General features: G+C 38.6%; 1 protein-coding gene and 1 long non-coding RNA gene across 4 annotated transcripts in view; both read right to left on the reverse strand.

Moving 5' to 3' along the window:
* dock8 (dedicator of cytokinesis 8) overlaps positions 1 to 26,882 on the reverse strand; it is a 259,931-nt gene that overhangs the window by 205,647 nt on the left and 27,402 nt on the right. The gene's annotated exons all lie outside the window — the stretch shown is intronic.
* The window catches only part of LOC138758642 (uncharacterized), a 29,394-nt gene continuing 23,990 nt past the window's right edge, over positions 21,479 to 26,882 (reverse strand). Inside the window, exon 3 of the long non-coding RNA XR_011354371.1 lies at positions 21,479 to 23,021. This is a non-coding gene — a long non-coding RNA (uncharacterized lncRNA). The remainder of the gene's footprint in view (positions 23,022 to 26,882) is intronic.

Below are 26,882 nucleotides of genomic sequence, written 5' to 3' on the forward strand. Positions count from 1 at the left end.
CCTGCTAACCTATTGGCCTGAACTGCTCAATTTTTCTTCCTAAGATAGCACATTAATTTAAAGACCCGACTTTATGAAAAAAAAATTCACTCTGCACTCTTTAAATCCTTCTCAGGCAGTCTGTTAAAGGTGCCTTGTTCCACTCTAGTTTTGGGGCTTTAGAGGTGATGGGTGAGGCCAATTTGGGAACTGCAAAGATGGAGCAAGAGGGTGGGTAGAGTAGAGGTAGTCTATTATTTCAACCATTTATGCATGTGGTTCAGATGCATGACCACAATGTTCCCATTATGAACATTCTTATTTCAAAAATCTTTAAATAAGAAAAGCAAATGGAGACACAGCAGTCCAAATGTGCGCTTGGCTGTGCCCTGCACCATTGTAGCAAGACTTGTTACTTCACTCTCCTTGCAATAAATGACAATATTCCATTTGCCTTCCCAGTTGCCATATTGTACCACACAGAAGGCAGTCCCTGTCCTATCCTTCCCAACCTGTCCTCCATAACATCCAGTCTTGATGAAGAATTTTGAATGAAATGGCAATCATTCTTTTTCTCCCTCTGATGTAGCTTGACTGTGGAGTTTCTCCAGCAGATTAGGTCTAACAGACAGAAAATTGACTTTCAGCTCATCCTATCCATTCTGACCAAGTGGCTAGTTCTAAAGAAGGCAAATACTGGCATTCATTTCAGGAGAACAATAGGCATTACACCACAGAAACAGCCCCTTCAGCCCTTCTAGTCTGTGCTGAACCATTTTATTCTTGCCTAGTCCCACTAACCTGCACCCAGTCCATAGCCCTCTATATCTCTCCCATCCATATACCTGTCCAAATTCCTCTTAAATGTTAAAATTGAGCCCACATTCACAAATTCATTTGAAAGTTCATTCCACACCCCATCACTCTATGTGAAGTAGTTCCCCCTCTTGTTCCCCCTAAACTATTCCCCTTTCACACTTAACCCATGTCCTCTGGTTTGTATCTCGCCTACCCTCAGTAGAAAAAGCTTGTCCACATTTATTCTGTCTATCCTCCTCATAATTTTAAATACCTCTATCAAATCTCTCCTCATTCTTCTACGCTCCAGTGAATAAAGTCCTAACTTGTTTAGCCTTTCCTTGTAACTCAGTTCGTGAAGTCCAGGCAATAACCTAGTCAATCTTTCTATCTTATTGATATCTTTCCTGTAGTTAGTTGACTAAAACTGCATACAATACTCTAAATTTGGCCTAATCAATGTCTTATACAACTTTAACGTAACACCCAAACTCCTGTACTCAATACTTTGAATTATGAAGGACAATATGCCAAAAGCTCTGTTTACAACCCTATGCACCTATGACACCACTTTCAGTATTCCCAGTATTCAGTATACCTTTCTGTATTCCTAGATTTCTCTGTTCTACCACATTTCTCTGTGTCCGACCAATTACCATGTGTGTGCTTTCTTGGTTTGTCCTTCCAAAATGCAACACCCCACCCTTGTCTGCATTAAATTCCATCTGTCATTTTTTCAGCCCATTTTTCCAGCTGATCCAGATCCATCTGCAATCTTTGAAAACCTTCCTCACTGTCCACAACACCTCCATTCTCAGTCATCTGCAAACTTGCTGATCTAATTTACATTATTATCAACCAGATCATTAATATAGATGACAAACAACCAGTACTGGATTTAAACATAAGCTAAACAAGCTACAGCCTAAAGCCTCAAAATATATAGGGGCCTCAAAAATATATATGTTAAAACTATTTTAAAAATTGCATTTAAGTATTATTTCCAGGTTGTACTATATTATAATCTATGATAGAGATCAAGCCAACCAAATGAAAACATTTGAAAATAATTTGCATTGTAATTTTTTTTTTAAGTGGCCTCCAAGCTTTATGACCATACCAAGTCTAAATCTGGCACTGCAAATATCAGTCCCAGCACTGACCCTTGAGGCACCCCACTAGTACTTTCCCTCCAGTCTGAGAAGCAATCATCCACCACTACTCTCTGGCTTCTCCTGCCCAACCATTGTCAAATCCAATTCACTACTTCACCATGAATATCTAGCATATGAACCCCCTTGTCAAAGGCCATGTAGACAACATCCACAGCCTTTCCATCATCTTTTCTTGGAAACCTCCTAAAAAAAACTCTTAAGATTAGTTAAACATGACCCACCACGCAAAAGCCACATTGAGTATCCCTAATCACGAACTAAGCATAAGTTTTATGAATGGGGTGAGAAAGCTCATAAAGTTTTGTCATGGCAATTAAAAAAGGAACAATTGTCTAGGATTATACCAGCGATTAGAAAGAAATCAGGTATTACTTTTAATCAAAAGTAGATTAATGAGGAATTTTGTAATTTCTATAAACAATTGTATACTTCGGAATGTAAAGATGTAACTGGAGACGCAATAGATTCTTTCTTGGAAAATATTAACTTGCCACAACTGAATCAAGAAGACAGACAAGAGTTAGATAAACCTTTTACAGAAGATGAAATAGAAAGGGCAATAAGAGACATGCCGAATAGAAAAGCACCTGGTGAAGATGGGATTTCTATAGAGTTTTATGAAGTTTTTTATGCTGATGTATCTTCTATTTATAAGGATGTATTACAACAAACTTACAATACTTTTCAATTACCTGAGTCTTGTTCTAATGCAATAATTATGGTTATATCAAAAAAAGATAAAGTCCCTTTATAGGTTTCTTCTTATAGACCAATTTCATTGTTAAATGTAGATTATAAAATTGTAGCTAAAATTATGGCTAATAGATTAACTCAATATCTGCCTAAAATTATACATGGTGATCAAACGGGATTTATAAAAAACAGGTATGCGTCAGATAATATTTTACGGTTAATAACCTTGATAAATAAATCTAAATTTCAGTTGAATTATCCAATAGTTGTTTCATTGGATGCAGAAAAGGCTTTTGATAGAGTGGAATGGAAGTTTCTGTTCAAAGTACTTGAGAAATTTTGTTTTGGTTCTTCATTTATTGGGTTGATAAAGGCTTTATATAATAGCCCGAAGGCTAGAATTGCTGTTAATGGCCAAATTTCAGAATCTTTTAGTTTGACAAGATCTACTAGACAAGGATGTCCATTGTCACCTGCTTTATTTGCTATAGTTATTGAACCTTTAGCACAATTAATACGTCAAAATGAAAATGTTAAACGTATGAGAGTTCTGAATGAGGAATATAAGATTAATTTATTTGCTGATGATGTTTTATTATATTTGGTGGATCCAGATATTTCTTTACCTGCAATTCAAGAATGTTTAGAAATTTATGGCCAATTATCTGGTTACAAAGTAAATTGGGGTAAAAGTAAAATTTTACCAATTTGTAAAGGTGATTATTCAGTATATAAAAATATTACAAATTTGAAGTGGACTACACAAATTAAATATTTAGGAATTAATGTTAATACGGAATTTCAAGAATTATATTCAATTAATTATTTTCCTTTAATAAAAAGGATTAAATTAGATTTGATTAGGTGGAGGGATCTACCTTTGGGTTTACTAGGGAGGATTAATTCCATAAAAATGAATATTTTTCCTAGAATACAATATTTGTTTCAATCAATTCCTTTTTTTTTAATTTTTAAGGATTTATATAAAGCAATTAGAGAATTCTTATGGAAGGGAAAATTTCCGAGAGTAGCAATGAGAAAATTGATGTGGGATTTTCAGTTTGGAGGTTTAAGATTACCGAATTTTCAGCATTATTATGAAGCAGCTCAATTCAAATTTCTTAGTGCATTAATGAATATGGATGACCCACCTAGTTGGGTAAAGATAGAAATGGCGGTTATTTTAGAGAAATTTCCTCATGAGTTTTTGTTTCGATGGAATAAAAATTTATTACGAACTTATGATGTGCCAATATTGAAACATTTATTGAATTTATGGACAAGTAAACTTAAAAAATTGGGACTTAAAATATATATTCTGGTAGATTGCCATTATATAATAATCAACTTGTTCCTTTTACGGTCTCCAATGCCTCTTTGAAACAATGGGAAAAGAAGGGAATAAAAAATTTATCTGATTGTTTTTCTGAGAGTTGATTTTGTTCCTTTGACGAATTACAAAGGAAATATGGTATTAGTGCAAATTCTATATTTGTATATTATCAATTAAGATCTTTTGTAAAACAGTTATGTGGTCGACATATGATTTTATTGCCTGAATCTAGTTTTGAAGAATGTGTACTTTCAATACCAAAAAAGGGACATATATCTGATTTGTATTGTATTTTACAAGAAATTGGTAGTAAAAAAGACTAGGATAAAGATAAGTTGAAATGAGAAAAAGATTTAGGACATAAAATAGCTGAAGAAGCTTGGATGGAAATTTGTCAGAATAGTATTCGGAAATTAATTAATGCTAGACTAGCGATGATTAATTATAATTTTATTCATCAGCTATATTTAATGCCGGAGAAATTTAAAAAATTTGGTTTTAGTAAGTTGGATCCTTGTTTTCGATGTGATCAGACGGCCAATACTTTTTTGCATACTGTTTGGTTTTGTGATCGATTGCAACAGTTTTGGAAAAGTATTCAATCTGTTTTTAACAGTTTATATAATATCCATCTTGTATTAGATCCCAATATATTTTTATTAGGGAACATGCAATCATTGATCGATTTAGGTTTAGCTTTAGTTGTGGCTAAGAAATGTATAGCACTTACTTGGAAAGATAGAAATATACTAACTTTAGATAAGTGGTATTTGGAAATGAAATTTTGTTTGACTATGGAAAGGATATCTTTTTCAATTCAGGATAAGATGTCTTTTTATAAGTTAAAGTGACCCCATTTGCTAATTATATGCATTAAATATATGTTTAAGTGTGATATTTTAGTATTGACAATTTTTTTTTGTTGTTGTTAGAATTTTTTAGGTTAAGTTTTATCTCTTTTTTGTAAGTGGGTATTTTTTTCATATACAATATTGTCAATTTTATTAACTTCACTCTTTATTTTGGGGGGAGGGTTGGACTAATTTTAAGTTAGACTATAAATATTATGTTACAATTAATGAGGGGGGTTATTTTGTGTAGTTTTCTGATGTAATATTGTAATCATACCTTTTTTAATTTTTTTTCTATTTTTCTTTAAATGTAATTCTTTATCGTATTCATGTTATAAAATTTTAAATAAAGTCTTCAAAAAAAAAGACTATCCCTAATCAGTCTGTGCCTATCCAAATACCAGCTAATCCCCAACATGTTCCGTTCTGACTTACTGGTCGTATCTCGAAATGGATGCAAGTATGTTAGCATGGCATATAGAAGTAGTAAATCAAGACATTTACTCAAATTTTTCATCATCTGAACTTAATTCCAAAGTAGAGCATGTGTTTTCCCTCTTTCTCATCATCTTCTTTGGGGAGCTTACCACGCTTACCAAATGGCAAATGAGAGACAGTCACTATTGTGTGCACGCAGACTTTTTTGGTCATAAGTCGCATAGGTTATAAGTTGGGGAGAGGCTGCAATTTTATATCTGATCCTTTAGAACTCTTTCCAATAATTTACCTACTATTGACTTCAGGCTCACTGGCCTATAATTTCCAGGGTACTTTTGGAAACTTTTTTTTTTAATAAACAATGGAACAACATGAGCTAACTTTCAATCCTATGGCACAAGACCATGGCCAAGGATATTTTAAATATTTCTCCCAGGGCCCCTGCAACTTCTACACTAGTCTCTCTCAAAGTCCGAGGGAATAGGTTGTCAGACCCTGGGATTTATCCACCCTTATTTGCTTCAAGACAGCAAGCACTCCCCCCTAATTAATTTGTATACGTTCCATGACCTTATTGTTTGTTTTCCTTACTTCCAACCATTCTGTACTATTTTCCAGAGTGAATACTGATGAAAAAAAAATTAAGACCTCTCCCGTCTCTTTTGGCTCCGTACTTAAGCTGACCACTCTGATCTTGTGCCCCTTACTATCCTTTTGCCTTTAATATACCTGAAGAAACCCCTTAGGATTTTATTTCACATTGTCTGCCAAAGCAACCTCATGTCTTCTTTTAGCTTTTCTGATTTCTTTCTAGGATTTTCTTGCATTTTATACTGCTCAAGGACCTCATTTGCTCAATGTTGCCTATACCTGTTATATACCTCTCTGTACTTCTGAACTAGATTCCCTCTAATCCTCGAAAACTCTCTGAAAATGGCCATACTGCAATCCACTGAAGAGGTACTGGGCTTCTCCTCCAGGAAAAACAAGGACTGGTTTGACGAAAACAACCAGGAAATCCAGGAGCTGCTGGCAAAGAAGCGATCTGCCTACCAGGCTCACCTTGCAAAGCCTTCCTGGCCAGAGAAAAAACGAGCCTTCCGTCTCGCATGCAGCCATCTTCAGCACAAACTCCTGGAGATCCAAAATGAGTGGTGGACTAGCCTTGCCAAACGAACCCAGCTTAGCGCCGACATTGGCGACTTCAGGGGTTTTTATGAGACACTAAAGCATGATGCTGAACCAAGCCATGAAAGACCCCAACAATGAAGACGCTGTTTACATCCGGTACCGCACGGATGGCAGTCTCTTCAATCTGAGGCGCCTGCAAGCTCACACCAAGACACAAGAGAAACTTGTCCGTGAACTACTCTTTGCAGACGATGCCGCTTTAGTTGCCCATTCAGAGCCAGCTCTTCAGCGCTTGACGTCCTGCTTTGCGGAAACTGCCAAAATGTTTGGCCTGGAAGTCAGCCTAAGAAAACTGAGGTCCTCCATCAGCCAGCTCCCCACCATGACTACCAGCCACCCCCACATCTCCATCAGGCACACAAAACTCAAAACGGTCAACCAGTTTACCTATCTCGGCTGCACCATTTCATCAGATGCAAGGATCGACAATGAGATAGACAACAGACTCGCCAAGGCAAATAGCGCCTTTGGAAGACTGCACAAAAGAGTCTGGAAAAACAACCAACTGAAAAACCTCACAAAGATAAGCGTATACAGAGCCATTGTCATACCACACTCCTGTTCGGCTCCGAATCATGGGTCCTCTACCGGCATCACCTACGGCTACTAGAACGCTTCCACCAGCGTTGTCTCCGCTCCATCCTCAACATCCATTGGAGTGCTTTCATCCCTAACGTCGAAGTTCTCGAGATGGCAGAGGTCGACAGCATCGAGTCCACGCTGCTGAAGATCCAGCTGCGCTGGGTGGGTCACGTCTCCAGAATGGAGGACCATCGCCTTCCCAAGATCGTGTTATATGGCGAGCTCTCCACTGGCCACCATGACAGAGGTGCACCAAAGAAAAGGTACAAGGACTGCCTAAAGAAATCTCTTGGTGCCTGCCACATTGACCACCGCCAGTGGGCTGATATCGCCTCAAACCGTGCATCTTGGCGCCTCACAGTTCGGCGGGCAGCAACCTCCTTTGAAGAAGACCGCAGAACCCACCTCACTGACAAAAGGCAAAGGAGGAAAAACCCAACACCCAACCCCAACCAACCATTTTTCCCCTGCAGCCGCTGCAACCGTGTCTGCCTGTCCCGCATCGGACTTGTCAGCCACAAACGAGCCTGCAGCTGACGTGGACTTTTACCCCCTCCATAAATCTTCGTCCGCGAAGCCAAGCCAAAGAAAGGCGGTGTACAGCCCCTCACCCCAAGTCCAAAGCCCTCTGCGCAGCTCAGACGGCAAAGACCTCCTCAGCAACAAGATCACCATCCTCAATCGATGGTCAGAACACTTCCAATCCCTTTTCAGTGCCAACCGCTCAGTCCAAGAATCCGCCCTGCTCCAGCTCCCTCAACAACCCTTGAGTTTAGAGCTGGATGAGGTCCTTACCCGGGAAGAGACATATAAAGCAATTAAACAACTGAAAAGTGGCAAAGCAGCAGGTATGGATGGAATCCCCCCCAGAGGTCTGGAAGGCTGGCGGCAAAGCTCTGCATACCAAACTGCATGAGTTTTTCATGCTCTGCTGGGACCAAGGAAAGCTGCCTCAGGACTTTCGTGATGCCATCATCATCACCCTGTACAAAAATAAAGGCGAGAAATCAGACTGCTCAAACTACAGGGGAATCACGCTGCTCTCCATTGCAGGCAAAATCTTTGCTAGGATTCTCCTTAATAAACTAATACCTAGTGTCACCGAAAATGTCCTCCCAGAATCATAGTGTGGCTTTCGCGCAAACAGAGGAACTACTGACATGGTCTTTGCCCTCAGACAGCTCCAAGAAAAGTGCAGAGAACAAAACCAAGGACTCTACATCACCTTTGTTGACCTCACCAAAGCTTTTGACACCATGAGCAGGAAAGGGCTTTGGCAAATACTAGAGCACCTCGGATGCCCCCCCAAGTTCCTCACCATGGTTATCCAACTGCACGAAAACCAACAAGGTCGGGTCAGATACAGCAATGAGCTCTCCGAACCCTTCTCCATTGACAACGGCGTGAAGTAAGGCTGCGTCCTCGCACCAACCCTCTTTACTATCTTCTTCAGCATGATGCTGAAACAAGCCATGAAAGACCCCAACAATGAAGACGCTGTTTACATCTGGTACCGCACGGATGGCAGTCTCTTCAATGTGAGGCGCCTGCAAGCTCACACCAAGACACAAGAGCAACTTGCCCGTGAACTACTCTTTGCAGACAATGCCGCTTTAGTTGCACATTCAGAGCCAGCTCTCCAGAGTATGACGTCCTGTTTTGCGGAAACTGCCAAAATGTTTGGCCTGGAAGTCAGCCTGAAGAAAACTGAGGTCCTCCATCAGCCAGCTCCCGACCATGACTACCAGCACCCCCCACATCTCCATCGGGCACACAGAACTCAAAACGGTCAACCAGTTTACCTACCTCGGCTGCACCATTTCATCCGATGCAAGGATCGACAAAGAGATAGACAACAGACTCGCCAAGGCAAATAGCGCCTTTGGAAGACTACACAAAAGAGTCTGGAAAAACAACCACCTGAAGAAACACACAAAGATCAGCGTGTACAGAGCCTTTGTCATACCCACGCTCCTGTTCAGCTCCGAATCATGGGTCCTCTACCGGCATCACCTACGGCTCCTAGAATGCTTCCATCAACGCTGTCTCCGCTCCATCCTCAACTTTCATTGGAATGACTTCATCACCAACATCGAAGTACTCGAGCTGGTAGAGTCCGCAAGCATCGAATCCATGCTGCTGAAGACCCAACTGCGCTGGGTGGGTTACGTCTCCAGAATGGAGGACCATCTCCTTCCCAAGATCGTGTTCTATTGCGAGCTCTCCACTGGCCACCGAGACAGAGGTGCACCAAAGAAAAGGTACAAGGACTGCTTAAAGAAATCTCTTGGTGCCTGCCACATTGACCACCGCCAGTGGACTGATATCGCCTCCCACCGTGCATCTTGGCACCTCAGATTTCGGCGGGCAGCAACCTCCTTTGAAGAAGACCGCAGAGCCAACCTCACTGACAAAAGACAAAGGAGGAAAAACCCAATACCCAAACCCAACCAACCAATTTTCCCTTGCAACTGCTGCAACCATGCCTGCCTGTCCTGCATCGGACTTGTCAGTCACCAATGAGCCTGCAGCAGACGTGGACATACCCCTCCATAAATCGTCTGCGAAGCCAAGCCAAAGAAGAAAGAAGAGAAGACCTCTCTGTACTTCTGAACTAGATTCCCTCTAACCCTCGAAAGCCAAGATTCTATATGCTCTCTATCCTTGCCTTTGATCCTGACAAGAACATACAAACTCTTTAAGATCCTCCACTTACCTCACACATCCTTGCTTGAATTTTTTTTTAAATCCCAATCCACGAATTATAGATCCTTTCTCCTTTCCTCAGAATGAGCTTTTCTCCAATTTAGAATCTCAACCTGAGGCCCAGACCTATCCTTCTCCATAATTAACTTGAAACTAATGGTATTGTGGACACTGGACTCAAAATATCCCCTTAACACACACTTCTGTCACCTATCCTGTTTCGTTCCCTAATATGAGATCCAGTATTGCACTCTCTCCAGTTGGTACCTCTATATATTGATTTAGAAAACTTTCCTAAACACATTTGACAAACTCTGAGCCATCCAGCCATTTTAGAGTATGGGAGTCCCAGTCATTATGTGGAAGGTTTTAGAAAAGAATCTCCAGCTATCATAACCTTAAGTTTCCTGCAGCTGTCTGCTATCTCTCTACAGATTTGCTCCTCCAATTCCCACTGACATTCTAGAATACAACCCCATGAGTGTGGTTCCTCAGCTCCACCCATATAGCCTCAGTAGACCAGCCCTCTGGTCTGTCCTGAATGAGCACAGCTATGATATTTTCCCTATTGAGCAATGCAACTTCTTCCCTTTTCGCCACACCCTCCATCTCTCCCCCACCCCCATCAAGACTAAAGCAAGGGAAGCCAGGAACATTGAGCTGCCAGTCCTGCCCCTCCTGCACCAGATTTCACTAGTGGTCACAATATCATAGTTCCATGTGATAATCCACTCTCTAAGCTCATCTGCCTTTCCTACAATACTCCTTTCATTGAAATAGATGCAATTGAGAACATTTCTATCACATTCAACTGATTGACATCTAACAGTGCATGCAATTTTATCATCTTTTCCCTACTCCGTTCTGGCACTCTGGTACTCCTACAAATCTAGTTTAAACCCACTGGAGCAGCACCAGCAAACCTTTCCACAATGATATTAGTCCTCTTCAGGAGCCACGTGATGGAGTAGTGGCCGGTCGGGAAAAACAGCCATCTCCAGGAAAATAGAAAAAGTTAGGAAAAAGCAAAGCATAACAGTAATAGAAGATAAAGATACAGAGAAGAGAAAGAAGATGGCTTCCAAGAAGGAGAAAGTAAGAACAGCAGGAAAAAAGAAGTTAATAAAAATCACAAGAGAAGAAGGAAGAAGGCCTTACCTGCAAGAAGGAACAGGATGCTGTGGTGACAAGGAGTGCCCGACCCTCAAGGTCAGTACCTGCCCTGCAGAGTCGCGACCCACTAGCCGGTACACTACAAAAATGGCTCTCAGAGCCAAACAAAAGTGCGCAACGGCACATGCACGAGGAGTCGCGCACGCACAGTGCGCAATCAGAGGAGAAAGAGGACACCGGAAGGAGGGGGGCTCAGCTGATGATAAGGAAGACAGCAGAAAACAGTGCGACAAAACAGACGTGGAAGACAGATGGAGGGAAGATGGACAAGAAGACCAACAGACGAGCAGCTCAAGAGTGGAGGAACAGCAATAAGAGGCCCAGCAAAAAGAGGCCTGACAAAGAGATACAAGCAGCTCATCAGGAAAAACAGAAGAGACACAGACATAAAGAAGAGAAGAAGACACAAACACAGATACAGACACAGAAGAAGAGGAAGAAGAAGACCAAGATCTTCAGAGAAATAGAAGGTAAAATTGATGGACAAAGAGAAATAAAAGGTAAAACTGATGAACAGAATACAGATAAAGTATTTTTTGAAGAACAAATGAGTTCACTAAAAGAATGGATATCATTAGTGTTTAATGCAATTAAAAGAAAAGTGAAAAGAACAGAACATAAAATGCAAAGGTTAGAACTGGTAATGACAGAAATAGGGAAAAGAGTAGAGAATGTAGAAGAGCAGGAAACAGCTGTAGAAATGGAAATTAATGACTTAAGAGAAAAATTCGAAGAAAGTGACAAAAAATTTAAGGAGACACAAGAGTTGTTATCTCAGAAAATTGATATGTTGGAAAATTATAAAAGGTGAAACAACATAAAAATAGTGGGCCTGAAAGAGGGTGAAGAAGGCACAGACATGAAGAAATTTATAAAAGGATGGATCCCGAAGGTCCTGGGAATGACAGAAATGCAGGAATAAATGGAAATAGAAAGGGCACACAGAGCATTAACGCCAAAACCACAGGCACATCAAAAACCAAGATCCATCTTAGTAAAATTTTTGAGATATACGACAAGAGAAAATATACTGGAATAAGGAATAAAATTAGAGAAGATAATAATCCACTAGAATTAGAATCCACAAGGGTCATAAAATATTTTTTTACCCAGACATAAGTTTTGAACTCTTAATGAGGAGGAAGGAATTTAATACAGCGAAATCAACTTTATGGAAAAAAGTTTACAAATTCATATTAAGACATCCAGCTGTGCTTAAAATATTTATACCCAGGGAGCAAAACAGACTGTTCTCAGATCCAAAGCGCAAGAATTAATAGAACGTTTGCAGGACAGGAGAAGAAATGAAGAGATGTAACAAGAATGAAGAACAGCAATAAATATATATAAAGATGTAAAAACAATGTATATGTAAAGAACTAAAGAGGGAAAACAGAAGGGAAGGAAGGGAGTAAGAAAAAGAAGAGAGAGAGAGAGCTTTGTTATGTGTTAAAAAAAAGTGTTTTCTGGAGAGGGCTGGGTGGAGGGGGAATACCCGTCACTGCAAAATCAGTTGACGCTGCGAACAAGATCGCAACCCAAATGAAAAGGGGAGTTGTGGTTGCCCGGCAAGGAGAATGGGGCAACCCAGAGAGGGGGGGCAGAAATTTTGGGGTTAAGGTATTAGTGGATGTGGGAACTGCGGGGGTACTTTATGTTTTAAATGTGTTGTCGTATATTAAGTGTAATAAGAGAAAACTAAGAGATGAAAATGGGGAAAAGTGGGATGGAGGTGGCAAAGAAGTGGAAAAGATATGCATGCAAGATACAAGATGACCATGTTGAACTATATGACTATAAACATTAATGGAATACATAACAAAATTAAAAGGAAGAGGCTACTAAATTTATTGAAGAAGGAAAAAATAGATATAGCATTTGTGCAGGAAATGCATCTAACTAAAGCAGAACATAACAAACTAAAGAGAGACTGGGTAGGACATGTAATGGCAGCATCCTATAATTCAAAAGCTAGATGTGTAGCCATACTAGTTAACAAAAATGTACCAATCAAAATAGAGGAGAACGTAATAGATCCGGCAGGGAGGTATGCAATGATAAAGTGTCAGATATACTCAGAATTTTGGAATTTACTCAATATATATGCACCTAACGAGGAAGATCAAAAGTTTATGCAGGATTTTTTTTTTTAAGATTGCTGACACACAAGGAAATATATTGATAGGAGGGGATTTTAACCTTAATTTGAACCCAATGTTAGATAAAACTGGACAAAAGACAAGTAAAAAGAATAAAGTAGCCAAATTTATGGTTAAATCAATGCAGGAAATGAAACTTATTGAGGAGGCAACACCCAAGAGAGAAGGAATTTTCATATTATTTGAATACGCACAAAACTTACTCAAGGATTGATATGTTTTTGTTGTCAGCCCATATTCAAGGGAGAGTTAGGAAAACTGAATATAAAGCTAGACTACTATCAGATCATTCACTCCCATTATTAGCCATAGAACTGGAGGACATCCCACGAAGAACATATAGATGGAGGTTAAACTCCATCCTACTTAAAAGACAGGAATTTAGGGAGTTTATTGAATGCCAAACTAAAACATATTTTGAAATAAACACAGGATCAGTGAAAGACAAATTTATATTATGGGATGCAATGAAAGCCTTAAGTAGAGGGCATGATAGAAAGTTATGTGACTAAGATGAAAAAAATTACAATTGGGAAATAGAGCAGTTGGAAAGGGAGATAGTAAATATAGAAAAGGAATTAGTAAGAAGGGATGATATAATGAAAAGGAGAGAACTGGCGGACACAAGAATTAAATATGAAACATTACAAACGTACAAGGTGGAGAAGAATATAATGAAAACAAAGCAAATGTATTACGAACTGGGAGAAAAAAAACAAAATATTAGCCTGGCAACTTAAAACAGAACAAGCTAAAAGAATGATACTGGCACCAAGATAAAAGGACAAACAAATTACATATAATCTAACAGAGATTAATGAAAATTTTAAAGAATTTTATGAACAATTGTATCAAACTGAGAACGAAGGAAAAGATGATAAAATAGAGGAATTTTTAGCTAAAATTGAACTGCTGAAATTGCAAGAAGAGGAACAAAACAAACTAATAAAACTATTTGAAATAGAGGAAGTACAGGATATATTAAAAAAGCTACTGAACAATAAAACACCAGGAGTGGATGGATTTTCAATAGAATTTTATAAAACATTTAAAGAGTTATTAATTCTGCCTCTCCTGGAAGTAATGTACCAGATAGAAGAAACACAAACCTTGCCAGATTCATGTAAGACAGCAATAATTACAGTAATACCAAAGAAGGGGAAGGATCCATTAACACCAGCATCATATAGACCAATATCTCTACTTAACTCTACTATAAGATAATAGCGAAATTATTAGCAAACAGATTGGCCGATTGTGTACCTAAAATAGTAAAACAAGATCAAACTGTATTTATTAAGAAAAGGCAAACAGCGGACAATGTCTGCAAATTTATTAATCTAATTGACACAGTTCAAGGAAATAAGAAACCAACAGTGGCTGTTGCTCTAGATGCAGAAAAGCCTTTGACAAAGTCGAGTGGAATTACTTATTTAAATTATTATAGAAAATCAATCCACCAGAAAAATATATAAATTGGATTAAAGCATTGTATAATGGACCGTTGGCAAAGGTAACAGTAAATGGATATGTATCGAGTCACTTTAAATTAAGTAGGTCAACTACACAGGGATGTCCACTATACCCCTCATTGTTCACCTTAGCAATAGAACCTTTGGCAGAACTGATAAGAATAGAAAATAAAATAAAAGGGATAAAAATAAAGGAGAAGGAGTATAAAATCATCTTATTTGCAGATGACATCATAGTATACCTAACAGAACCAGAGGTATCAGTAAAAGAATTACATAAGAAATTGAAGGAATATGGAGAAATATCGGGGTACAAGATCAATGCAAATAAAAGTGAAGTGATGGCAATGAGTAACGTGGATTATACAGAACTTAAAAAAGAATCACCATTTAAATGGCAAGCACAAGCAATCCAATACCTAGGGATCAGGTTAGATAATAACTAAGCCACTTGTACAAAATAAATTATCAACCACTAATAAAGAAATTGCAGGAAGACTTAGAACAATGGAAAAAATTACCGCTAACTTTGATAGGGAGGGTAAACTGCAAAAAAATGAACATGTTCCCAAGGATACAATACTTATTTCAAACATTACCAATTCCCTTAACAGAAAAATTCTTTAAGGAACTAAAGAGAATAATAAGGAAATTCTTATGGAAAGGGAGGAATCCAAGGGAGACGTTAGATAAATTAACAGAGAGGTATAATCAAGGTGGTTTACAGATACCAAATTTTAGAAATTATTATAGAGCCGCTCAATTGAGGTATTTATCAGATTTTTACCAGACAAGGGAAAAACCAGACTGGACTAAGATAGAACTAGATAAATTAGGGGAAAAGGTACCAGAACATATACTTTATAAGTGGGATGAAAAGCTGGTGCAATATAAAAACTCACCAGTACTGCATCATTTACTTAATACATGGAAGAAGATCCACTTAGAAAGGAAAAAAAATGAATTATCAAATACCAAAATTAATATTGACGCAAAATCCGCTAATCCCTTTTACAATAGACAACCTTTCCTTTAGAGAATGGGATAGAAAACTAGTTTTTGGGAAATAATTTATTAACATTTGAACAGTTGAAGTACGGAATAACTCATGATACAATGTTTGCATATCATCAATTGAAAGCTTATTTAAAGGATAAATTTGGAAACAGCTTGAGATTACCTGAAGGAAGCAGCTTTGAATATGTGATTACAGATACAATGATAATTAAAAGATTTATAACCAACATGTACATTAAGCTGCAAGATAAGGAAAATGAAATAAACTATAAACTTAAGCATCTAAACAAAGATAAAAAATGAAGTATGGGAAAAGTTATGTTTTGGAACTATGAAGAATACAATAAACACAAGGTTATGCATGAGACAGTATAATTGGTTACACAGGGTATATATCACTCCTCAAAAATTAAAAAAAATGGGATTCTACATCATCAGTTAGATGTTTTCGCTGTAAGAAGGAAATGGGAACACTTGGGCATGTACAAAAGTAAATACGTTTTGGGAAGAATTAAATCAGATACTAAATAAAATTACAAAAAATAACATAGCAAAAAAAGACCAGAGATATTTCTTTTAAGTAACATAAGAAGTGGAGAATTAGACCTCAAATTGGATAAAGTGCAAAAAAAATTCATTATGATAGCCTTAGCAATAGCAAAAAAAATATATAATGTCAACTTGGAAAATGGAAGAGAGCATGAGTATTCAGCAATGGTACACGGAAATGAATAAATGTATTCCATTGGAAAAAATAACATATAATTTAAAAAATAAAGTCATAATGTTTGAACAAATTTGGGAACCAAACATGGAACATATCAGAGAGAGCTTGCCTACGACCTCCATCCCCTAAAATGAGAATGAAAATGATAAGAAGACAAAATGACAAGATTCAGTGTATAATAAATATATGACACATTTTTCTTGTTTATTTTCCTTTGTGTGAAGATATTGCTTTATGGTTTTATTGTTGAATATTTATGGGTATTGGAGGGGGTTGGGTAGAGGGGAGGGGGGGGAAGGGTTGGGGGGAAGGATGGGGGGGAAGGGGAGAATAGACCACTGTGTAAATTTAATGAGATACGTTTATACATATGATTTGTACATATGGTTCACAGTGTGAAAAATAAAAAATTATGTTAAAAAAGGATATTAGTCCTCTTCCAGTTCAGGTGCAAACCATCCCATTGGAAGAGGTCCCACCTTCCCTGGAAGATAGCCCAATGATCCACAAACCTGAAGCCCTCCCTCCACACCATGTCTTTAGCCACATGTTAAGCTGCATTATCCTTCTATATCTAACCTCACTAGCATGTACTAATACTGAGATCACTACCCTGGAAGTCCTGTCCTTCAACCTAGTGCCTACCTACTTGCAGAACCTCCTCATCCTTTCTACTCATGTCAATGGAAGCCAGAGTATACCTACATGGACCATGAAATCTGGCTGCTCACCCTCCCTCCTGAGAATGAGGAATAAAGTACAAGATCATAGATGTGATGTTGAGGCTTTTTAAAGCACTGGTGCGATCTCACACAGAGCATTGTGAGCAGTTTTGGGCTCCTCATTTAAGAAACAATGTGCTAACATTGGGAAGGGTTCACAGGAGGTTCACAAGTGTGATTCCAGGAATTAAAGCATAATCACCTGAGGAATTTTTGACTGCTCTTAGCCTGTACTCGTTGGAATTTTGGAAGGGTGGGGGGGGGAGGGGGGCGGGGGGTGAAATCTCATTGAAAATTTTTGAATGTTGAAAGACATGGACAGAGTAGATGTAGAAAGGTTGTTTTTTTAACCATAGTGGGAGAATCTAGGACAAGAAGGTACAATTTTCAGGTTTGAAGTGCGGCTGGTTTGAACAGAGATGCAGAGGAATTTCTTCAGCCAGGGTGGTAAATCTGTGGAATTTGTTGCTACTAGCCATTGTGGATGCCAGGTTGTTGGGTGTATTAAGGCAGAGATTGACAGGTTTTTGATCAAAGGTTAATGGGCAGAAGACTGAGGACACTCGCAGGACAACTCATACAAGATCTGGATAACAAATGGAATGAATGTCCCGCCTCTGTTCTCTCACTCATTAAGTCTCAAGGACTCATCTTGCTCATCTTCCACAGCATTACAAAACAAAGTTAGATAATCAGTTAAACTAACAACTGACTTAACTCAGTGTTAGCTCATGAAGGTCAAAGAGCAAATACCAAGCACCATAATGAAATACTTCTCCATTATAGCTACATCTTTTATAGTTCTCCATGTTGATGAAATTATTACTGGATATTGCAGCAAACCTAAGTTCATATTTTCCCCAGTGCTTGTCGTCCAATAAAGTTTCAATATTTCTGACCCAGGATATGGCCAGCTTCAACCAGTGTGATTTTTTCCAACCCTTGTAAATAATTAACTGAAAATTAAGAACTTAGGGGCACTGGCTTAGCAATTTGCATGATCGAACTTGTAGAAACCCCAGGTCATATAATTTTCTAAACAAAGACATGCCCTCAGTTAAACAAGCAACACTTTATTGTTACCGTTTCAGGGAAATACCAAAAGATAACAAGTTTGGAATGTCCCATCCACAAACACAATTCAGTCAAACTCCTTAGTTATTTTTAAAAAGCAAATGGCCAATTTATCACTGAGAAGTGCTGGCACTAGTATTGCTGTTGAAAATGAAAGAAATCTGATTTATTTTACACGATTAGGCCACCAGCACCACTGAAGGCATTTTTCACCTTTAAAAATTTTTACTTTTATCTCAACATTGAAAAAAAGTTGGATTAGATACCGAATTTTCACTCACTTTGAAATCTGTTGGTGTGCAAATTAGGAAGTGATTATGACATCCCTGTTCTTCTTTCCTCTTTTTTATATTATTTGAGTTTGTTTTTGCAATTTGTATGTTAGTGATATACTGAATATCTTATTTACTTTATGTAACTGTCCATATTATCTTAATATATTTACCCTTTTTGTTTGTATAAGTTCTTTATTAAGATTAATAAAAATATATTTTTTAAAAAGGCACAGCGGTTGCAAAATGATGAGCTTAACATTAAAAACTAAAACTGAAACTATTAAAAACAAAACTAAGCACCTCACTAATATTTTAATAAAATTACACTTAAGTAATTGAAGTTGCACTAGAGGGAAGAATCAAATCTACTTAGTTGTCTGCCTGTTGTAGCGACTTCAATCAATAAAATAGTCGCTTGGAGGCTAAGTGAGGCATTTGTCTGCAACATGTTTCTTGAATTAATCTGTAATGATGTAAAAATGAATTTTCTTAAACAGTCTTTATTAACAAACACATAAGGGCTAATGTTTGTAGTAACATTCAATATCAACAGTTTAAAAAAACTACTGTAGAAGAAAATAGTGTTCTTGCAAAATATCAATTAATCATAACATGTAATGTTCTAATGTCCATATAAACGGTCTACAGAAATCATCAACGGCTAACTCACCCTCCTCGGATCACCCAACTAATGATGAGAGCTAGCGAACCTCCTTTTCAATGCGCGCAAATCCCCATGCATGCTCATTGAAATACGAGCTGATCCTGGTTCCAACTGCTCGCTGCCAGGGCTGAGCCAACTGTGCGTGCGCTGCCACACTCCGGCTCCGTAAACTGTGCCAGCCCTCATGCATGCAAAAAACGGGAAGAGGCTTATGGACCTTGGGACACCACTGACGCCTGGGGCCAAACAATAGGCAAGAATCGAGCCTTTGGCTTTTGCACCAGCCCCTAATTATGATCTTTATGACAGTAATTATAATTATAGCCATGACATTATGGCTATAATTACTATCATAATAAAAACAAATACACAGAATGTATCAATATAATAAAAATAGCAAACAAAGGAAAAGTCAATTATCGAAACTGTCAGCTTCTTGTAAAAGACTGATTTTGCTAATTGGCCTGTTTGGAAAGCTAGTTTTTGTCTTAATCTGAACCTGACATGCAAGTCCTCCTTTGCCATGAATGGATATCAACAATTCTCCCAATCAACCAGGAATTTCAAGGTGCTGAATAGTCTACAAAGATTACAACATCCCTGGGCATGGAATTCCACCTGATCTTAGACCATTTTTGTTGCTCCTGCAACAGGGGAAGATATTCCTTCACCCATCTCTTCCAGAACAAATCCAAAATAAAATGCACTTGCTTCCATCTACATAGAGAATAAATATCTTTTCTGAAACTGCCACGGTGACATCGAAGGCTTAGATTTAAGTAGTAAAAGATGGTTCGGGTAAGTGCTTTAAGGTCATTCAAATCTGATGAAGCCCCGGTGACAGGACGACTATTAGGAATAGCTTCAACTTCACAAAATTATTTGAAGACTTTCATCATAAGAATCTGTCTATTCAAGATGGAATTGAGAATCTTCTAATCAGTCTTTCCCTCCAAGGTGTGATCCGGCTGGTGGATTAAATATCCAATTAACTCCTTTCTGGAGCATGGCGTTATGAATTTGACTTGAATTCCAGTCTTCCATCGCCTTCTTCAACACATGTTGAGCTTCTACAAAATTAGTACCATTGTTAGAACATAATTCTCTCACTTGACCACATCTGGTCATAAAATGCTGTAGAGCACACATGTTAAACTCTGGCCCGCGGGCCAAATTTGGCCCGCGATATAATTATATTTGGCCCGCAAGATCATTTCAAAAATGTATTAGAGGTGGCCCGCCCTGCAGCGAGAGCCGATGCTGTTTTTTGGTAATGTCACCCCCACCATCCTCCCCCTTCATTGCACATCCTTCCCCATTGTAACACGAGAAACTGTAACACGAGAAGTCTGTCAATGTCATCAGCCAGCAAGCCAGTTGAAAGGCTCCCCGCACAACCAGTCACTTTTCCCACCTGTCGAGCGGTGCGGCGGATGGGCGAGCGCCTGTGATTTCCTGTCGGCGCGACGGGCATGGCAGGCTGCGCACGGCCCCTGGGCAGCGCGAGCCCCGCGCGACTGGCACCGGACGGCCCTTCCACAGCACGAGCGCACTTCTCCCGGTCATCATGGCCTTCAGCGCTTGCACCCGCGCGGACCCCAGGGACGGCTGGTTCGGCACTGCACGTGAAGAGAAAGATGGTGGCTGTCCGCAAAGGCTGATCGGCAGCGTGCTGGGCCTGAGTGGGTGGGTAAGCAGGGGTGGGCAGAGGGTGTAGGTGAGGAGTAATGGGCAGGGGAAGTTATGGTGGTGTGAGGGGCAGTTAGAGGGAGGGATGAGTAGAAGGAGGGGTGCATAGGGAAGAGATAAAAGAGGAGGGGCAGGGCGAGTAGGGGAGTGGTGATTAGAGGGTGAGAGACAGGTAGAGGGAGGAACATGTTGAGGGGAGAGGCAGTAACAGATTGAGGGGAGAGGCAGTAGAGGGGCGTGTATAGGATGGGGTGGGTAGAGGCAGAGCGAGTGGAGTGAGGGGTGAGTAGAGGTTGGGTAAAGGACTGGTCAGGTAGAGGGATGGTGGGTCGATGGTGAATAGAGGCCTAGAGCCTGAGGAGTGAGCAGGAAATGCTGAGTCCTGATGCAGGCCAAAATGGATACAGCCTGTGAATGCTGACTACATCTCCACAGGGACCAAATAGGTTTCCCTCAGGTCAAGCAAAGGGTGAACTTGAGCTACCTACTCCTGACCTGTAACATTATTCTCCTAAAGTTATATCCTAAAGTTTAACATTACATATGTTGAAAGAAGAGAAAACATGCAGATGTTGTTGAAAATTTTCAATAAATATTTAGTTCGGCCCTCGACTTAGTCCAAGTTTTAATTTTGGCCCTCCGTGAATTTGAGTTTGACACCCCTGCTGTAGAGCATTAATAAAATAGTCTGTATGAAGTGAAGATTTCACTTTGATGTGAATTGCTCTTAAAGCCAAACAGGCAAAAATAACACCACATCTTTTTTCAATACACCTTCCATGCTTTACTTCCAAACATCCAAAATAATCAACTCCAATATATGTAAATAGGGGTTAATCTAGCGAGACCATCTTGAGGTAAATCTGCCTCACTGTTGTCCTAGCTTTGCATTCATAGTAGACAATCTACACACTTTGAAACAATCCATCTAACACAGTGGCACCAAGTGACCAATACTTTCGATGTAATTCTCGTAACATATAGTTACAACCACTGTGACCTACTTCCTTGTGAATATGCCAAAACATTTTATCAGATATATGAAAATCCTTAGCAGGTATAATAAGATATTTCATTTCTTCTGACATTACTATTCTACTAAGTCGTCCACCAATTCTTAATACTCCATTCTCAAGAATGGGGTTAAGCTTATCAAGGTGACTTGTCCTATTAACATTCAGTCCTTTTTTTCAAATGTGAGATTTCATCTGTAAATTCTTTCTTCTGACAAAATTGAATCACCTCCAACTCGGCATTAGCTAGTTCTTCAACTGCCCACACAACAGTTTTCCTGATTTTCTGTCTCCCTTTGTGGGAGATCATTCCGATGAAAAGTATCCAAAGGAGGCTGAGCAAGAACATCACTTGTTTTCTTTCTGCTACAATACAGAAGGAGATTTTAAAATCAAAGTACTCAAGTCTCTGTTCCTTTCAAAAGTATTAATTAAGCGGGTAACTGGTTCCATTTCAGCAATGTTACCTGAGCAGCATTTGCATTCGTGCTCTGGATTTCAGGATCCTCAGTTGAAATTTCCTACAATTTGCCATGAAAGTTTGAAACCTTGTGGTCTTGTTGTTAATGTATTTGAGTACTGATGTGTTCTCAGTCCAAAATATGGAGTTTGTAAGTTCCATCTGCAGCTCCCCTTTCTCCATTGTATGCATTCTGCTCGCTATGGTAGCAGCAGTTCAACTCCATTTGAGGGTCAGTAGCTGGTTTTAATGGATCCACTCTGGCCTTTCCCATTACAAATCCACAATGTACCTGACCTTGATTATCACGCAGTAACAGGTAACTAACAGTTCCATAACTGTCCCCACATGCATCAGCAAAATGATGCAGCTGAGTGGATGTTACTGTTCCAAAGTTTGTAGACTTAAAACATCTGTTGAGCTTGAAGTCTTGGAGCTTATTAAGATCCTTCATCCAACATATCCATTCCAGTATAATGGAGTCTGGTATAGCATCATCCAATTCTTTTCCTACATGAGTCTTGTAGATTTTTTTGGCAGTTAACATTACTGGGGACGATTAAAAGAATCCTCCTTCAGATTAGAGATTGATCTTTCAAAATGATCTTGAATTTAAAAAATGTCAGACTGGACACACTATTATATACCTAACACTCTTTCAATGAGAAGGTTGTCATAGTCTAAGTCCAGATCTTTCATCTCCTTCGCCCTTTCTGCTTCACGTATGGTAGCCAGCACATGTCGACTGTTATTTATCCACTTGTTAAGTAGAAAACCTCCTTTGAAGCAGATTTCTCGCAACTCATGGCAAAGAGTTATTGCCTCTTCTTCTGAGGATACAGAAGTGAGACAGTTATCCACATAAAGTTATTCCTTTTTTTATTATTTTTTTTATTTTTCACACTGTGAACCATATCAACCAAAATACACACAAAAATTTCCCTCTTAAATAGACACAGTGGCATTTTCTCCCCTTTTGTTTCCCCCTACCTTCCCTCCCCCCTCCAAAACCAATAAACTGTCAACATATACAATACAATAAAACCATTAAACAATGTCATCACACAATGAAAAATAAACAAGAAAAATGTGTCATCTACTTTTACACACTGGATCAAGTCATTTTGTCTTCTTATCATTTTAGGGGGTGGAGGTCTGAGGCAAGCCATAAAAGTTATTCCTGATGGCACTTGTAGCTTGAGAACTAAACTGATCCACATTGTCCTCAGCACACTTCCAGAAGGCAAAGTTAACACAACATGGCGATGAAGTTGCTCCAAATAGATGTGCTGTTATTCTGTATTCCACCATGTTCTGACTGTACTTACCATCAGGTCACCAGAGAAATTGTAATAAGTCTCAATCTTATCCTGGTACCTTCACCTGGTGAAACATTGCTTCAATATCTGCAGAAATGACAACAGGTTCCTTACGAAATCTAGTTTAGACACCAATTAATGTACTAGTCAGGTCTGCCATCACTATGATCCAAGACATCATTTGGTGCATTCTCTGAGTAACTTTTTGATTTTATGTCAGGCATAAAATTGGTGTATTCCAAATGAAAAGAATTATTTTGGAATCTTCTCCTTAGGTTCAGCACACATTGTTCAACAACATTCCTATTATCTGGCATAGATATTTACCTTCTCTGAAAGGGTAGTGCAATATGATAATGACCATCAACATGCTTAATAGATTTTAAGACTGACTCCAAAACCTTCCTTTGAAGGTTCTTGGTTGTCATTGAGACACTCAGCTCATCTAGTTTCACAGCCAAATATCTATAGATATTTGTCCATGACTGCTCCTGAGCATTATTGGTTTTCTCCTAATGAAACCAAGCATGGTTTTCACAACGCAAGGTCCTTCTCCCACGCTCTATTATCTCTAATGGTTTGAGACCCTTGGGCACATCTGAACTAATTAACATCGCTACCTTGGAATCGATGTCAGGTAGATAAAAGTCTTTCAGATGTGGCCACCATCTGATATCATTTTCATGTGGGATCCTCCCTTATGCACAGGCATAGTCCTCTGAATATCATAACAATCACTGTTGTTTAGCCCAATGATCTCAAAGCCTGAAACTACATCAGTTTCAATGATCTTCTATGACTCATCGTCTTCAATAGAATTTTTGACCTTCTTCCATGTAGATTAAACTTGTTTATTAACTCCACCATTCAGAATGATGTGGTACTACCTGGGTCAAGAAATGCATAAGTATGCATTATTAAGTTGTAGCAACTTCAACCAATAAAATAGTTGCTTGGAGGCTAAGTGAGGAATTTGTCTATGAAACATTTCTTGAATGTAACGAAGCCCAAATGAATTTTCTTAAACAGTCTTTATTAACAAACACAAAAGAGCTAACAGCTGTACCATTGTTCAATATCAATAGCAAAAAACTACTGTAGAAGAAAGTAACGTTCTAGCAAAATATCAATCATAACGTGCAATGAACTAATGTCTGTATAGCATCCGACAGAAATTATCAACGCCTAACTCACCTTCAACTCACCCTCCTTGGATTGCTCAACTGATACACAAACTAGCAAACCTCCTTTTCTTTTTTTTTTAAATTTTTTATTTTTCACACCATAAATCACAATAGTCATGCTATACACTTTTTCTTTTTCACACATTTACAGTGACTTTTTCTCCCCCCCCCCCCCCCCTCCCTCCTCCCCAGCCACCCCCCCACCCCCCCCCCCCTCTCATCCATTTTAGGTATACAATCTAGGTTGCATTAATTCAGTCAGACAATGTTGTCATTCAACAAAGATACACCAGAAATTCTACAGAGTCCATTCTTTTCTTTCCTTCTCCTTCCATCAACTTAGGTAGTGTTTGTCCCCGGTAGGTTTTCGCTATTGTATTTAATGTAAGGCTCCCATACTTGTTCGAATATTTCAATATTATTTCTTAAACTATATGTTATTTTTTCTAATGGAATACATTTATTCATTTCTATATACCATTGTTGTATTTTCAAATTATCTTCCAATTTCCAGGTTGACATAATACATTTTCAATGCATGTAAACCTCCATGAATGCTCATTGAAAAATGTGCTGACCCTGGCTCCAACTGCTCACTGCCAGGGCCGAGCCAATTGTGTGTGTGCCACCATGCTCCTGCAACGGTTTCAGCCCTGGCACATGGGCCAATGAAAAGAGGCCTACAGACCCCACGACCCTGCTGACGCCTGCAGCCAAACAACAAGTAAGAATAGAGCCTTTGGCTCTTACACCTGTTTTTCAATTGATTCAATTGAACAAAAAGTGGGAGAATCGGCAGCAATGCTGACCTGTAGCAGGTTTGCTGCAGAAACCACCTACTGAAATTACACATTAGTAATTACAAGCATCAAGCAAAAAAAGAAAAGTCATAGCAGTTTTAAATCTCAATACAGTTGAAACAAGTCTGGCCAATTTGTGGTCAAACAATTGTGAGTCAGTTTTCAAGTTATCAATTACAGTAAAATCCCATTACTTCAAACAACCAGCAAAAAAAAAAAGGTTAAAAAACATCCGAAAATCTAATATTCACATCCCTATATTTGCCAATTACACAACATACAATCTCAAGCAACCAAAAATTTCACATCTAGCATATACCAATCCCCATAGGTACCAGATACAGGGGTTTTATTGTAGTAATGGCTTTCTATCAAGATTTTCTCAGCAAGTTTGCAGGTCCTTGTCTGTAAATTTGAACATGATACTCATCTGGATGAATATTTGTACCGTGTTGAACTTCAAGTTTAAACAAATCATCGCACCATTCAGCAAAGATCATAAAATAAGTCATTCATATTAAGCAAACAGAATTTAAAAAGGTTCTGTTCAAAAATCAGCATATTTCTTTTTTAGGCCATGCAAAAACCTGCTAAAAAAGGTTTTTTTGTGAAATGCATAAGCAAAATCTAAATTTAACATTACATTCATCAGTGGTCCACTTAAAAATAACAGAAGGCATAAAATCATGTTTCCTGTCTTATCACGGAGCTTTTTGTACGGTTATCAAAAAAATATATTTGAAATAAAATTTGGGTCTTGTACAAAAATCATTTCTTATAATTTTAAATTTCAAACCTTGAAATTGTGTTCACACCTTCTGCAAATTAAAACTTTTATTGTGTTTTTTTAAGATATCATTTTGATCATAACTTATCCCTCAAAATGTTGCAGTATTACTTTTAAAATATCAACCCTGGAAAATAAAATAATTTGAATATTTAACATTTATTCAAAGTTTTAATCTGGCTAGACATATGGTTTTATGAATCCACTAACCACATGGATGTTTCAGAAAGTTCAATGTCTGAATCAAGACAAGGCATCAACTTTTTTTTCTTATCTACTGGAGAGTTGAAAATGTTATTTGCTGATATCTCCATATCTTTGCCCTTCCTTTCAACAAAGGTTATATAATCTCTCAGATTTTGAATTAGAAAATGCACAATGATCAAAATCAGAATTTATTGTCATGAACATGTCACAAGATTTGTTGCTTTGTGGCAGCTTTACAGTGCAAATATTGCTATAAATTACATTTCAAAAATAAATAAAGTGGAAAAAAAAAGGAGAAAGTGAGTTAGTGTCTGTGGTTCACTGTCCATTCCGAAATCTGATGACAGAGGAGAAGAAGCTGTCTTCCCCCCACCACCCCTCCCACCCCCACCCC

Source organism: Narcine bancroftii, chromosome 1 (genome assembly GCF_036971445.1).
Source record: "Narcine bancroftii isolate sNarBan1 chromosome 1, sNarBan1.hap1, whole genome shotgun sequence".
Classification (NCBI taxonomy): domain Eukaryota; kingdom Metazoa; phylum Chordata; class Chondrichthyes; order Torpediniformes; family Narcinidae; genus Narcine; species Narcine bancroftii.